Here is a 14,470-nt window from a genome sequence, read left to right as displayed (position 1 = left end):
ATGGATCACACCTAAAATGCCTTAATATGCCAGCACCGTGGCCCGCTTAAAAGATATCAGGTAAAAAGCATGAGCACATCTTGAGCAATATTTTTCTCCCCTCTCTGGGTTTTAATAAAGCAGCAAGAGAAGGAGGGACATGATATAAAAGATGGCAGAAGTCATTTTCACAGCAGATGGTGATTTTGGAAAGATTATTTAACCTGTAAATCCCCCTGAACCTAAAGGGCCACCATACTTACCTACATTAGGTTGGGGATAAAACATCGTAATTAGTAAACATGAAGGGAACCTGCTTCTGGAAAAGATAACAAAGTGCATCTGCTGATACTGCACGGTCACAGTTAAAGACATGGAGTGGTACCCATAACTAGTCTTCTCCAGATGCACAGTACCAGTGCATATATACCATGGGACTGAGGGAAAAAAAACTATTTCAATGCCGTTAGAAATTCTGCATCAGATCTACATAAGCCTTACAGTGAGTTACAGAAACATGACACACTATAACATGTGTTACCTTTTTAGCTATTTTTAACAGTTTTCTATTTTCACTCTTGATAAATATGATTGTAATGTGATTAAACCATCCTTATACTATCTTTTTTATTATCTGAATGAAATTATTGAGGTAAATATTGCATTAATGGTCATAATACAGTTGAACAGATGTACTACACATATAGGTATACACATGTATTTGTGTGTGTGTGTGTATAAGTATATATACTCATATCAATGAGCCTCAGTCATCAGTTTTTGCAACTTACTTTATTTATTTATTTATTTTGTCTTTTTGCTATTTATTGGGCCGCTCCCACGGCATATGGAGGTTCCCAGGCTAGGGGTCTAATCGGAGCTGTAGCCGCTGGCCTACACCAGAGCCACAGCAACTCGGGATCTGAGCCATGTCTGCAACCTACACCACAGCTCATGGCAACGCCAGAGCATTAACCCACTGAGCAAGGGCAGGGACCGAACCCACAACCTCATGGTTCCTAGTCGGATTCGTTAACCACTGTGCCACGACGGGAACTCCTGCAACTTACTTTAAACTTTTTCATTCCACTACATAGCAGTGACTACCCTCACACTGACTACCAAAAAATGTTCAAAATACCATTACAGTTAGTCCACTACAGACAACCATTTAAACAAGGAGCAAAAAACACGAACGAAAAGTGAATTGAACGAGGGGGAGCTGAAGCATCTAAATGAGCACTACCAGGCTCAAAAGTGCCAACATCAGTCCTCTGCCTAATTATGAGATAAACTAGCCTGGGGGCTGGCTAGGGGAGAGGAAGGTAATCATGAGCATTCCCAGATTTACATCATCTTCCAGCTTTACAAACGCATGAGTGCGTGTTACGTGCCAAGATATTTAAACCAGTTCAAGACCTATTTAGCTTTCTAAAAACACTCTATTTGTATTCATTTTCATTACTGAGATATAAGACACTCCATTCGCAAAAATCTCAAATTCTATGCTCATTGCCTTCTAGATTAAAACAAATCTAAAAGTTTTCTTTGCATTTTTAGTAAAAGAGTTTACTATGAAAAAAACACAATAAGGTACTGCACTATTTTTGTGTTTTAGCATCACTGAGACAGGTTTATGCAATATGAACAACCAGCATTAGAGCTTAAAATATAATTCCGGTAACCTCTTTATCTCAATGATTAATATGCTTAAAGACATAAGAAAAAATTTTTCTAAAGACATCTGTGACTTATATTCTTAGAATGACACCTTCACACCAATAGGGATCTGAGTTTTCTATTATTAACTAGATATCTTGAACTGACTGTTATTTAGTTTTATTTCATCCATATGAGGGTAATAAATGTATGTATGTAAATATACTCACACACAGATTTATTAAATACACTTACTCAAAATAACCCTGCTAGAGTTCCAATCATGGCTCAGTGGAAACAAATCTGACAGGTATCCATGAGGACGCAGGTTCAATCCCTGGCCTCGCTCAGTGGGTTAAGAATCCAAGGTTGCCGTGAGCTGTGGTAAAGGCAGAAGATACGGCTTGGATCTGGCATTGCTGTAGCTGTGACGTAGGCCAGTGGCTAAGCTCCAATGTGACGCCTAGCCTGGGAACGTCCATATGCCAGGAGTTAAGCCCTGAAAAGACAAAAATAAATAAATAAATAACCCTGCCATTGATAATCAAATGAATTATCCTGCAGAAGGAATCAACTATCACGGTAATTTAAAAAAGACCTTAGATCACACAACCATCCAAAGCCGATAAGGGAAGGATGCATTTCCATTATATGGGAAACTCTTCGAAGGTAAGAGATATAAATTCTAGGTGCTTTGTGGTTATCTGGACCCTAAACAAAGCAAAGAATCAAAATCTATGGAGGAAGAAGGATATAGAGATCATGTATGTGAACCTGATTCAGATAACCTGCTGATACAATCAAGGGCAAGCTCCTTCACTTCCCAGAGCCTCTGTTCTTATCTGCAAATGAGGGAATTACAATAAATTATTTCTAGCCTGCACTCTGCTTCTAAGACCCTATGATGGCTTTGGCTAACAGCTTAGGCACTTTGTTTTACCTTAGAAAATTTTTACCCAATTTCCTTCAAAGACTATAAACTATTAAAACCATCAACAACTAAGGGTGGCATAAATAATACTGATGACTATGATTCACAGGTTTCCATTTGCTTCAACTTTTGTTTATTCATTCAGCAAACGTATATCCAGCATCAGCTATGTGCTGAACACATCCAGCAAGATAACTTCAACTTTATTATTTGACATGAATTTAAAAGAGGAATGATTTGTAGGTTTTTTTGTAGTTTTTTTTTTTTTTTTTTTTGGTCTTCCGTCTTTTTAGGGCCTTGGAGGTTCCCACGCTAGGGGTCTAATCAGAGCTACAGCTGCCGGCCTATGCCAGAGCCACAGCCATGCTAGATCTGAGCCTTGTCTGCGACCTACACCACAGGTCATGGCAATGCCAGATCCTTAACCCACTGAGCGAGGCCAGGGATCGAACCTGTAACCTCATGGTTCCTACTTGGATTTGTTTCCACTGTGCCATGACGGGAACTCCAGGAATGATATTTTTAAGTGAAAAGAAAAACACTCTAAGGAACTCCTCTTTCTTAAAAAAAAAAAAAAGAAAGAAAAAGAAAAAAAGAAACCTAAAAAATTTTGAGTACCATTTCAGGTGTAATTTCAGCTAGGTACACTTTCAACTGATAATTTCTCTTTCTTCCTCCCTCTGTGTGTGTGTGTATAATGTATACCAAACAAGACCAAAACGCTAGGAGAGAAAGACTGTATAATCTGACCTCCATCTCCAATGCTGCTATGATTTTTATTATAAGTAGCAGTTCTTAACATCATAATATATAATACCATATGACATTTTCCTATTGTTTTTCTAGATAATAAAATGTTCAAGGGTTTAAAATCAAAGCGCAGCACAAAAAAGAAAAGACATGATAGTCTTCTCCTTAATATATGTACTTCCAGGCTTGTTTGTATCAACAGCCCAAGAGCAGTGAGTTATTAATTACACATTGCATGTAGCTTTTCTTTTAAAAATTAAAAAGAAAAAAAAAAAGCAAATTGTTTCTTTTGATCAAAAGTCCCCCACAAAGAATGTAAAGAATTAAGCAAGTGATAGCAAAATAGAAAGAAGGTCGAATCTTGGGCTTTGGCAAATTAGATAGCTTCCATATGAACAACATATAAAGTTCAGTTTTTAAAGAACATATGTGTCTGCTCATTGGTTTAGGGGAAAAAAAAAACTTGAATCCTGTCTACTCCATATATACAGATCAAAATCAGATTGCTTAAGTGAACTATAAAATGCAAGAGAACATTGTTTATCCAATTCACAAACCCAAGTATTGTTGAAGGAGTTTAAATGTTTTCTGTTTCTTCAGATTCCAGATTTTTTTTTTTTTTTTTTTTTTTTTTTTTGGTAAACTGCTTCAAACTTCATAAATCCAGTGTCAGATCCTGTTCTTTGCTATCCATGTCTATTCAATTTGCTCTCTCTCAATTGATTGTTCCTGAATCTTTAAAGGTATTCTTGAACATCGTAAATCCTGTTGAGATTTAAATGTCATCACCTTCAAACAACTCCCATCAAATAAATCTCTTATTAATTCACATCAAATTAATCCATAATGATCGCTTCTATTAACATATGCTTCAGAGCACAAAGCCCATTAATAGTCATCTGGACACTAGAATGAACCCAAGCTTTTCTGAGATAAAACACACACTATTTAGATATCCGATTTCAAAGAGTTTTGATGCTGGCCCAAACACATTTTATTAGGCTTTTATGTCATCATGCTATGCTCTCTACATTTTAAATACCTCATTTCAAACGTACTAGTCTAGGTAAAAGGAGATGGTCTGGTAAATAAGTAATAATGTCATATTTGCCAAAGTTAGTATCCATATATCTATATATATCTTAAAGAAAAGTTTAATTAACTACTTTTATAAAGAAATTACAAAACTTTTTTTTGGTTTGCCTTTGAAGACTTTATGCTAGAGGTCTAAATGAAATTGTAGGATATAAAGATGAAGCATGCACCTCCTTCACTAAAAAAACAACTAAAATAAAACAAGTATACATCACGGATAATCAAAGAGAAAGGGGGATTGATTATTTTTCCTTTCATAACAGGTGAGAGGCAAATGTATTAAAAACTCTGATTTGAATAAGATCAGGATTTCAATAAGCAAATTAAGAAACTTACCATTCATTGCCCATACATATATCATTTTTCCTTTTGTTTTCCTCTCCAAGAAAAAAAACAATTAAAATAATCTACAGTGACAACTGTTGATTCAAAGGGGCCAGTCTGACTTTGCATGTGTGCTTGGGCCAAGCTCAACTTTATCCTTTCTTCTTTGTTAAACTTAGAATGTTTCAACTGATCCACGGGCAAAGTGCCCAACAAAGCACTTAGGTTCGAAAAGAATAGCTCATGGAAAAAGTACACATATGTGCATCTCTCTATCTTGATAGTTATGATAGGAATTGATATTGTATTTGTATATATACCACATTTCTACTGATAAAAATAACAAGCATTGTGCTTCATAGGAATGCCTTTGACTTTCTTCCCAGCATTTGCCAAAAAAAAAAAAAAATTGTATATTAAAGGTAGTTTAATTGTGATACTGATGTTGACTTGTCTGTTTTCCAGTCTGTTATTCAATGGAAAAGAAAATCTCAGAGTTCCCATGGTGGCTCAGCAGAAACTAATCTTACTAACATTCATGAGGATGCAGGCTCGATCCCTGGCCTTGCTCAGTGGGTTAAGGATCCAGCGTTGCCATGAACTACGTAGTGCAGGTCACAGACGTGGCTCGGTTCCCACATTGCTCTGGCTGTGGTAGGCCAGCAGCTACAGCTCCGACTTGACCCCTAGCCTAGGAACCTCCATATGCTGTGTGTGCGGCCCTAAAAAGACAAAAAGAAAGAAAAGAAAATCTCAATGATTACCTCAATCCAACTATATAACTAACTAACAGATGTCTCCGTCCTCCTATTAGAAATGTAAGTCAATCACTGCAAACCCGTTTGGTAAATTAACACACATGTACAGTAAGGTGACTCTAAAGAGATGCATTCCATGATGATTCAGAAAGAATGCTCACTGTCTTCATAGCATTGTTAAGCCAACATTTTAGGCAAAGTTTTTGTTCATTTTTTTAGAGCGCCAAAGCAGATATAAGATTAAAACAATTGCTATGAAGAATACAGGGAGCTTATACTGGCTGTACATATACACACACACACACATATTTTAAACACAAATTTATCTGTTTTATATGATATTTAACATGTTATTTGTAAAATATTTATAACATGTTATATATAAAATATTACATAAAATATAATCATATAAAATATATTTAACATATATCTTTCACGTAATACACAACATAATGTGTTTATATATTTTTGTGTATATCTTTTAATTTTTATAACAATTGTCTCATTTAAAAACATATTTTTAAAATACATTTTTAAAATTATATTATCAATATAAAATAGCCAAAGCAATAGGGGATATAAATTTGTGCCATTGTATTCACCAGCTCTTGCTCATAACACTGGTAATTAACTTGCAAACCACTAAGGTACTACTTGCTCATCCCTAAGGTACCAAGGAAAGCAGCTTAAAAGGTCTCACCCACCTGAGACCAACTGTCCAATGAGCAAACCACAGGAGTGTCTACCAGGTAAGGCAAAAATATCATGAGGAATCAGTACATGCATACTGGCAATGAAAGGCAATTAAAGTTACTTCAGAATGGTATTAAATATACATACATACGTGTGTGTGTGTGTGTGTGTGTGTGTGTGTGTGTGTGTTCCAAGAGGTCAGGGATCTTTGTTTAGTACATATTTTTAAAAGTCCATTTAAGTTAATAAACAGCAATGATGGCTATCTTTCCCTCCATGTAATGAACACACCCTGATGACATGAAATTTGGTTTAAATACCAATCTAGTTAGTGCTAAATGCTAATGTAAGAACATAGCATCACTGGCCCTTCTGATTAAAAAAAAAAAAAAACAAATTATACACACACAGGTTGGGATCATTCTTCTCTTTTGTTAAGTATATAGAAATTTTCCCAAGAAAATTGATCATGTTTTAAAAGGAAAGTATCTTTAAAATGGAAAGCAATGCCTGATAGTAGAGTAGGCTAAACCACTTTTTCCTGACACCTAGGGTAAGAAAAGTTTTATGTATGGAAAAAAAAAAAAAGAAAAAAGAAAAAAAAAGGACAGTATGGGGCAGAACCCCTTCAAAATTTGGGTAAGATAACAGGCTTAGAAATCTTCAGCTATAAGAATTTTTTTTTAAATAAACCATTATTTCAGGACATTCTGCCTATGGGCACCCTGAATTTAGTGAGGCTCTATCTGGAATATTACTCTGGTAACTCTTTCAACAGAGATGACAAGAAATTCAAGACTGTTCTCTATGTTCTTTCCATGATATTAGCTTCAAACAAAGAAACGTTAAGGAGGTTCCTTGGTCAAATACATTTAGTGGAAACTATACTTTATACTCCCTCTTCATAGATCTACAATGCACATTAGTGATTACAGCTCTGAAAAGTCCTGGGAGTTATACAGTGGGAAGTCTGTTCAATTTGGATTGGAATTTCCCAATCTCATTTGGCTTTATGTCACATAAAGCCACTTACCCGCAAAACTAATGTTCCTCTGAGCAGAGTGGGAGATGCTGCTCTACACAGTAATTTTCTATGCAAATGTAGTATTTTTAAGTATTAATATTAAACAAAAGCATATGTGATGTTTTAAACAAAATAAGTACTCCTTCATCAACCTGGCAAGAAAACTAAGATGCGTTGATACAAAGTGGACAATTTTCTTTCTGGCTATGCCTGCAGCATGTGGAAATTCCAGGGCCAGGGATCAAACCCTTGCCACAGCAGTGACAACACCGGATCCTTAGCCCACTGAGTCAGCAGGGAACCTCAGAAATCAACAGTTTTGAAGGGCTTGTTTTTGTTTTTGTTTTTTCCAAGATGGTTATCAACAGGAAAAGAAGATGAGGATCTATTATCAGGAAAGATTTAAAATCAGTATTTTGGGGTGTTCCCGTCGTGGCGCAGTGGTTAACGAATCCGACTAGGAACCATGAGGTGGCGGGTTCGGTCCCTGCCCTTGCTCAGTGGGTTAACGATCCGGCATTGCCGTGAGCTGTGGTGTAGGCTGCAGATGTGGCTCGGATCCCGTGTTGCTGTGGCTCTGGTGTAAGCGGGAGACTACAGCTCCGATTAGACCCCTAGCCTGGGAACCTCCATATGCTGCAGGAGCGGCCCAAGAAATAGCAAAAAGACAAAAAAAAAAAAAAAATCAGTATTTTGAAAGAATATGTAATGGTAGAAGGTGCCGCAGAGAAATGATATGTATAGAGAGTGGCCTCCCTCACTCACCCTTGCAAATCCCAGGCTGTAGCTTTATGGGCTCTTGGATTTTGTTTTATTGCTACTGCATTTCCCCTACCCCCAAAGAGTAAAACAAAAGATTTGAAATTAAACTGAAAAATAGGAATAGACTAGGTATATGCCAAAATAAATGTGAAAGGGGGAGTTAATTTGAAGTAAATTTTAAACACAAAGCCAGACATGGGAGTGAGGTCATAGTGAGGTCCAAGTCTGAGAGGATGACCACAAATTCAGGTTCCTCCTGGACCCCACAGCTCACCCTTTACCTTGCACCAGGTGAGAGAGAACAGTGGTGGGATGTATATGAGTGGAGGTGCGGGAACTGGTGAGGGCAGAAATTAGCTCACGCATTAAATATTTTGTATAACTAATCTAGTCAATCTTCACATTCAAGTTCAATATAAACTTAAGAATCTATCTAAACACACACACACACACACACACACAGAGGCAGACACACACACCTTTAGAAAAGATCTGCACCACCTGCAACCCAATTAGTAATTTCTTTTCTCCGTCAATCTTGTTGTGGACACCTGTCACAACAGAGTAAATGAAAAAAATATATATTTATATAATTCCGGATTCAGGTGTTTTACAAATAATTCCTTCAAAATCTACTTGAATTTTGAAGGAAAGCAAAGTTCAGAACTAGACTTCTTTTTTTAAGCTCACAATCGTGAATGATAATGTATGTTACAACCTGGATTTTTAGTTAATAACAAAAATGTACAACGTTATTGTTACCATAAGCCAAGCACTAGGCCAAGAGTGCATTACATTCATTTTAAATAACAACTCTTTGAATAAGATACCATTACAACCCACATTTTGCAGAGGAAGAAACGAAGATTTAGAAAGGTTGAATCACTCGCCTAGGTCATAGGTCCAGCACGTGGAAGAGTTAGTTTAGGTCTGAAGGAGCCCAAAGCCAAATGAGACGACCACTTGGTTTACCACTGCACTTCCTGCAAACTCCCTCGTGTTTTATGAACCACAGGTAAGCAATGCTTTCATAGACATAAAAAGGGATAGCACTTCAGAAACTTAAGAAGAATACAAGCCACCAGACACCATTTTATGGGTCTGCCATCAAATACAGGTGATGGGTTCCATACTTGGGTCAAGCAAATACACAATCTTCCCACTATGCTCATGGATGCCTAGGTTATCCTAACTCTAACTTTCAAATTTTCCTCCTAACACCTACCACATCACTAAGGTGACCAAATTATTAGTCTCTAAATGGATGCACTTCTGTGAAGTCTCTACAATTCCCCCAAACAGAAGTTGAGTCTTTGCCACTATCATCTGTGGATATTTACATGTCTCCATTTAAAGGACTTGCCACAACACAATGTAGATTATATGTTTATGCTTTGGGCTACCTGGCTAGACGGTGAAGTTCTCCAGCCCAGAAAACAGCATTATTAATATTATTAAGGTTAGTTCAAAGTATTAATGTATAGCCAGCCATTTCATACATGGGACCACGTTCATAAAAACTGATAAAAAAATTAATTCATGTATTTGGGTATCTCTATGTTAGCAACGATTCTCAAGCTTTTCCCAAGTGTAGCATCTCTGAGGCTAAAACACACTTCCATCCTTAATGATGGCACATTATGATCATGGTTATCAGAGGGAAATAGAGTAGCGTGTTGGGGCGAAGGACATACAGGTTTTCTAAAAGTAAAGAAACTCTAACTTGGCCCTCCCCACTGAGATGAGACACCACCACCCAGAGCAGACACTCACAAAAGTTCTTACTGGAAAGATGGATGCTAACACACTTGGAAATTTCTGTATAGGTTTATCTCTTTGAGGAATGCCTGAATCTCTGGACATGAGTCTCACAGGAATAAAAGTTAGAATGATGCTAAAGTTCACTCACTAGCATAATTAACAATAAACCAAATCAAAACATATAGGGGCGCAAAGTATTAATTTTGACTTTCTTTGAGCCAAACAAAGAATCAGATTTCATAGCTCTGGATCCATGGTCACAGAGCAATAAATGCTTAAGGAGTGAGATATAAGAATTATCAAATTTATTTTTTGCAACTGTGATTCACACAACTATGTTGGTTTGATTTGGCTTCTACATATGGCTATATAAATGCACATGCTGAAAATATTTGTGAACTGAATTACATAATTAGCGGAAGGTTCATTTAAAAATTAAGCATGCTCAGAGTTCCCATCACGGCTCAGCAAAAAAGAATCTGACTAGTATCCATGAGGATGCAGGTTCGATACCTGGCCTCGCTCAGTGGGTTAAGGATCCAGCTTTGCTGTGAGCTGTGGTAGGTCACAGATTCAGCTGGGATCCTGCATTGTTGTGGCTGTGGTGAAGGCCAGCAGCTGTAGCGCTGATTCAACCCCTAGCCTGGGAACATCCATATGCCCTGGGTGTGGCCCTAAAAGCCAAAAAAAAAAAAAAAAAAAAAAAACTCAATGTAGTAATAATTCTATAATAATGTTACTGTAATCATAAAATGACTTTTAGAAGTTCATATATCTGCATAATTCTATATGTGAATATCACATGGTGTTTAATGTGTTTCTTAAATATGTATTAATGCTCAGTATGACTTCACATGCATTTAAATCTATAAATCTTATTTACAAATTTTTTATCATATATCCACTAACATTCCAAAACTCAAAATGTTCTGTACTAATACCATAATGTATAAAAATAGATAAAAGTTTGTCTTCTAAAGGAACAGGCTGGAACAAAAGAATACAGAAAAGTCTCAAACATCTGACCCAGGCTCCTAGCAGCTTAAAACATCTGGAATGACATAAAACCAAAATTCAATTTTAAAATGTGTGCATGCACACAAGCCCACTTATGCATGTGCACATGAACACACACACACATTCACAAGAATGCTCACAATATCATTATTTAAATTTTCAAAACTAGAAACAACCCAAATGTACATCAACAGAACAGACTCAAAAGCTGCAATATATGATTATACAATGGGATGGGGAGAGTCAGACAACAGAATATTATACTGTAATAAAAAATAAATCAAACTACATATAACAACGTGGGTGAATTTCACGAACCAGGAGGGTGGGTGTGAAACATCAGACAGAAAAAGAATGTATATTTTTCATGCATATGAATACTTTAATTTGATGTATGTAAAGTCTCAAAATAAGCAAAACCAATCTGAAGTGTGAACAGTCAGGACAGCAATGAATTCCTGGGGGAAGGAAAGTAAAGGTGACCAGGAGGGGGCACCCTGGGGCGTGGAGGGCACTGGCAAAGCCTGTTCATTGACATGAGAGACAGTGAAACAAGCGTATTCATTTTGTAATAACTCACGCAAGTACAGACTTATGATTTGTGCATTTTTCAGATAAAAAGTTAAATGGTGTTGGTGTATGTGAAAAGAGAGAGAAACTGCAGTTGTTCTGCAGGGACCACAGAGTATGAAATATACTGAGAGGAAACCTTTCAGCTGCTGTTTTTTGATGGGCAAACCAAGCCATCCAGTGGAGCAGGATGCCGCCATTGGCTACTCAGGCTGAGTTGCAGGGCACAAAGAGCCCGAATGTGCCAAGCAGTCAACACAGTAGTAGAAGAAGAAGGGGGAAAAAAAGGAGAAATAAAGGCAGAAGAGGGAGTTCCCATCATGACCTAGCAGTTAACAAACCCAAATGGTATCCATGAGGATGCAGGTTCAATCCCTGGCCTTGATCAGTGGGTTAAGGATCTGGTGTTGCCATGAGCTGTGGTGTAGGTTGCAGACAGCTCAGCTCCACTGCTGCTGTGGCTATGTGTAGGCCAGCAACTAGAGCTCTGATTTGACCCCTAGCCTGGGAACCTCCATAAGCCACAGATGTGGCCCTAAAAAGGAAAAAAAAAAAAAGGCAGAAGAACTTAAAAAGTTCTGGGCAAAAGAGACTGGAAAAGGTGAAAGATTTAAAAAGAAGTTAGAGGCCAAAAAGCAACAGACACACATACAAAGCAAAAGACAACATACAAGGAAACAAGAGCAACGTCTCTGTCTTGGACCCTGGTGGGGTGGGGGTGTCAGAAAGGCACAAAGCAAAGACACATCTCTGAAGTTATTAAGTGTCTCATGAGAACACACTGCATCCATAAGACCAGAGAGACAGGCAAACTTAAGTGAAAGAAAAATAGATACGTAAAGCTGTGTATCTATTATGTGCCAGCCATTTGCTTCTTGGCTCACATAATTTCCTCATTTCGTCCTCACTGAAAGCTGCAAGGAACCTACCTTCTCCGAAGGTAGCTGCTCTCAGTCTATGCAATAAGGTATTCCATCTCACACATCGAATAATGATGGGTGTTTCCCATCACACACACACAAAAAGGTAAGTTAATAGGTAAAATTTAACAAGTGAGAAAACTGGAATTAAAAAGGGGTTCATGTAACCCGCTTACCTTAGAAGATTGGATGGAACTGGTGAAAAACAGCCAATCAAACAATACGGTGGCTTTTTCACAGACTCCACACATCTAAATCCTGAGTATTTGCATAAGGTGGAATCAACGCTCTGTTTAATTGAATTGCGGCAGATTCTACCTTTGCCGAAGGTAGCTGCTCTCTCGGTCTATGCAATAAGGTATTCCATCTCACACATTGAATAATGATGGATGTTCCCCATCTTGCACACACAAGAAAAGATAAGTTAATAGGTAAAATTCTACCAGTTTTAAACTTGCCACCTGGTTAATATTTTCTGAAGACTTTGGCTTCTATTACCACGTGGCTTCTAAAAAAGAATGAACAAGCAGCCCACAAGTGTTAACAGAGAAAGGTGAAAATAGTATTTCTTAAAACTATTTCATGTGGCGTTTAGCATTTGTTTTGTAGGTAGAGAGAAACAATACAAACACATTTCACCCTATGGAAGTCGCTTGGGTTTCTGTGATAGGATAATGTAACACTAGGTCATGGAGTTTCTCAAAGAGAACCATACAGTCTGAGAATATAGTCACTTAAATGAGCTTAAGATCCTTTGGTTTAAGCAGAGTAAGAACTGGTTGGCTGGTTCCATTTCCTAAGTGTCCCGGACGTCAAAGCACTAATGCTCTATTCATTTAACTGCTGACTACAGGAAACAGGTTGAGGCATGGATGGGAAAAGATGTTTGTGAAAGGAGCAACACAATGCCTAGAAAACAGTGGCGCTATGTGGTTCTATTTAAAATTAATTGCTTTGTGATTCTTTTGAACTTCTTATGACACATGACGGCAGTTTTACTGTTATTTCAGATCACTGCAGAGTTCACCTCAACAAGTATTGGTATCTAGTAATATTATTATCTTCATACCTGCAAATGACGCCTTGATTACTTAGGCTACCAACCAGAGTGCTGGTCAGAGAATAAACTACTCTCACCAAAATGATTCATGAAAAAGTTAACATATGATGAAACTGACGTACAATATTTTTCATCCTATTGTAATATTAAGAATGCTGTTTTGTTGTTGTTGTTGTTATGGCTGTACCCATGGCCTTTGGAAGTTCCCAGCCCAGGGACTGAATCTGAGCCGCAGCCGTGACCTACACCACAGAGGCAACAACGACAGATTCTTTAACCAGGCCAGGGATCCACCCCGCACCTCCGCCTCCATAGAGACCTGAGCCGCTGCAGCCAGATTCTTAACCTACTGCACCATAGCAGGAACTCCAAGAATGCTGTTTTAATGCCGAAATAGAACAGATTACATTAAAAGTGAGACATGAAGTCTTTAAGAAATTGTAAGGAGTTCCCGTCGTGGCTCAGTGGTTAACGAATCCAACTAGGAACCATGAGGTTGTAGGTTTGATCACTGGCCTTGCTCAGTGGGTTAAGGATCTGGCTGTGAGCTGTGGTGTACGTCGAAGACGCGGCTCAGATCTGGCATTGCTGTGGCTCTGGTGTAGGCCAGAGGCCACAGCTCTGATTAGACCCCCTAGCCTGGGAACCTCCATATGCTTCAGGATTGGGCCTAGAAATGGCAAAAAGACAAAAAAAAAAAAAAAAAAAAAAAGATAAAAGAAAATTGTGGTCTACTAAGTGTGTATTATTCTGAGGGGGAAAAAAATAGGTTGTGGGTCCCAAAACATACTGCCCTGGTTTATGAAAATAAAAATGGAGTTCTCCTTCACAAAGTATCATCAATTTAGTCCAAATAAGCCAAAGCACTAGCAGACTCTGGAAGGTAAGGTCCTCAGTCCAGTGTATGAATAATGAAAAAAAAGCATGAACTACTTTGGATAGCTAACAAGTTAAAAGACAGCACTATTGAAGAGTAAGTATTTTTCTTTTTTCTTTTATTTTTTATTTTTAGGGCCGCACTCACACCATATGTAAGTTCCCAGGCTAGGAGTCGAATCTGCCAGCCTATGCCACAGCCATAACAACGCCAGATCCAAGCCACATCTGAGATCCACACCACAGCTCATGACAATGTCAGATCCTTTAACCCATAGAGCAGGGTCAGGG

General features: G+C 37.9%; 1 protein-coding gene across 14 annotated transcripts in view; it reads right to left on the bottom strand.

Moving 5' to 3' along the window:
* Positions 1 to 14,470, bottom strand: part of TRPS1 (transcriptional repressor GATA binding 1) — a 257,236-nt gene that overhangs the window by 207,947 nt on the left and 34,819 nt on the right. For 2 of the 14 annotated variants that reach the window (XM_021088997.1, XM_021089007.1), the window contains exon 1: positions 12,420 to 13,835. The exons of the other annotated variants lie outside the window; for them this stretch is intronic. The gene's annotated coding sequence lies outside the window, so the exon portion shown is untranslated. Of the gene's footprint in view, positions 1 to 12,419; positions 13,836 to 14,470 lie in introns of those variants that run through there. 14 annotated transcript variants of the gene reach the window in all.

Source organism: Sus scrofa, chromosome 4, assembly GCF_000003025.6.
Source record: "Sus scrofa isolate TJ Tabasco breed Duroc chromosome 4, Sscrofa11.1, whole genome shotgun sequence".
NCBI classification, from domain to species: domain Eukaryota; kingdom Metazoa; phylum Chordata; class Mammalia; order Artiodactyla; family Suidae; genus Sus; species Sus scrofa.
The sequence above is the reverse complement of the archived record's forward strand: the minus strand, read 5'-3'. Positions and strand labels throughout refer to the sequence as shown.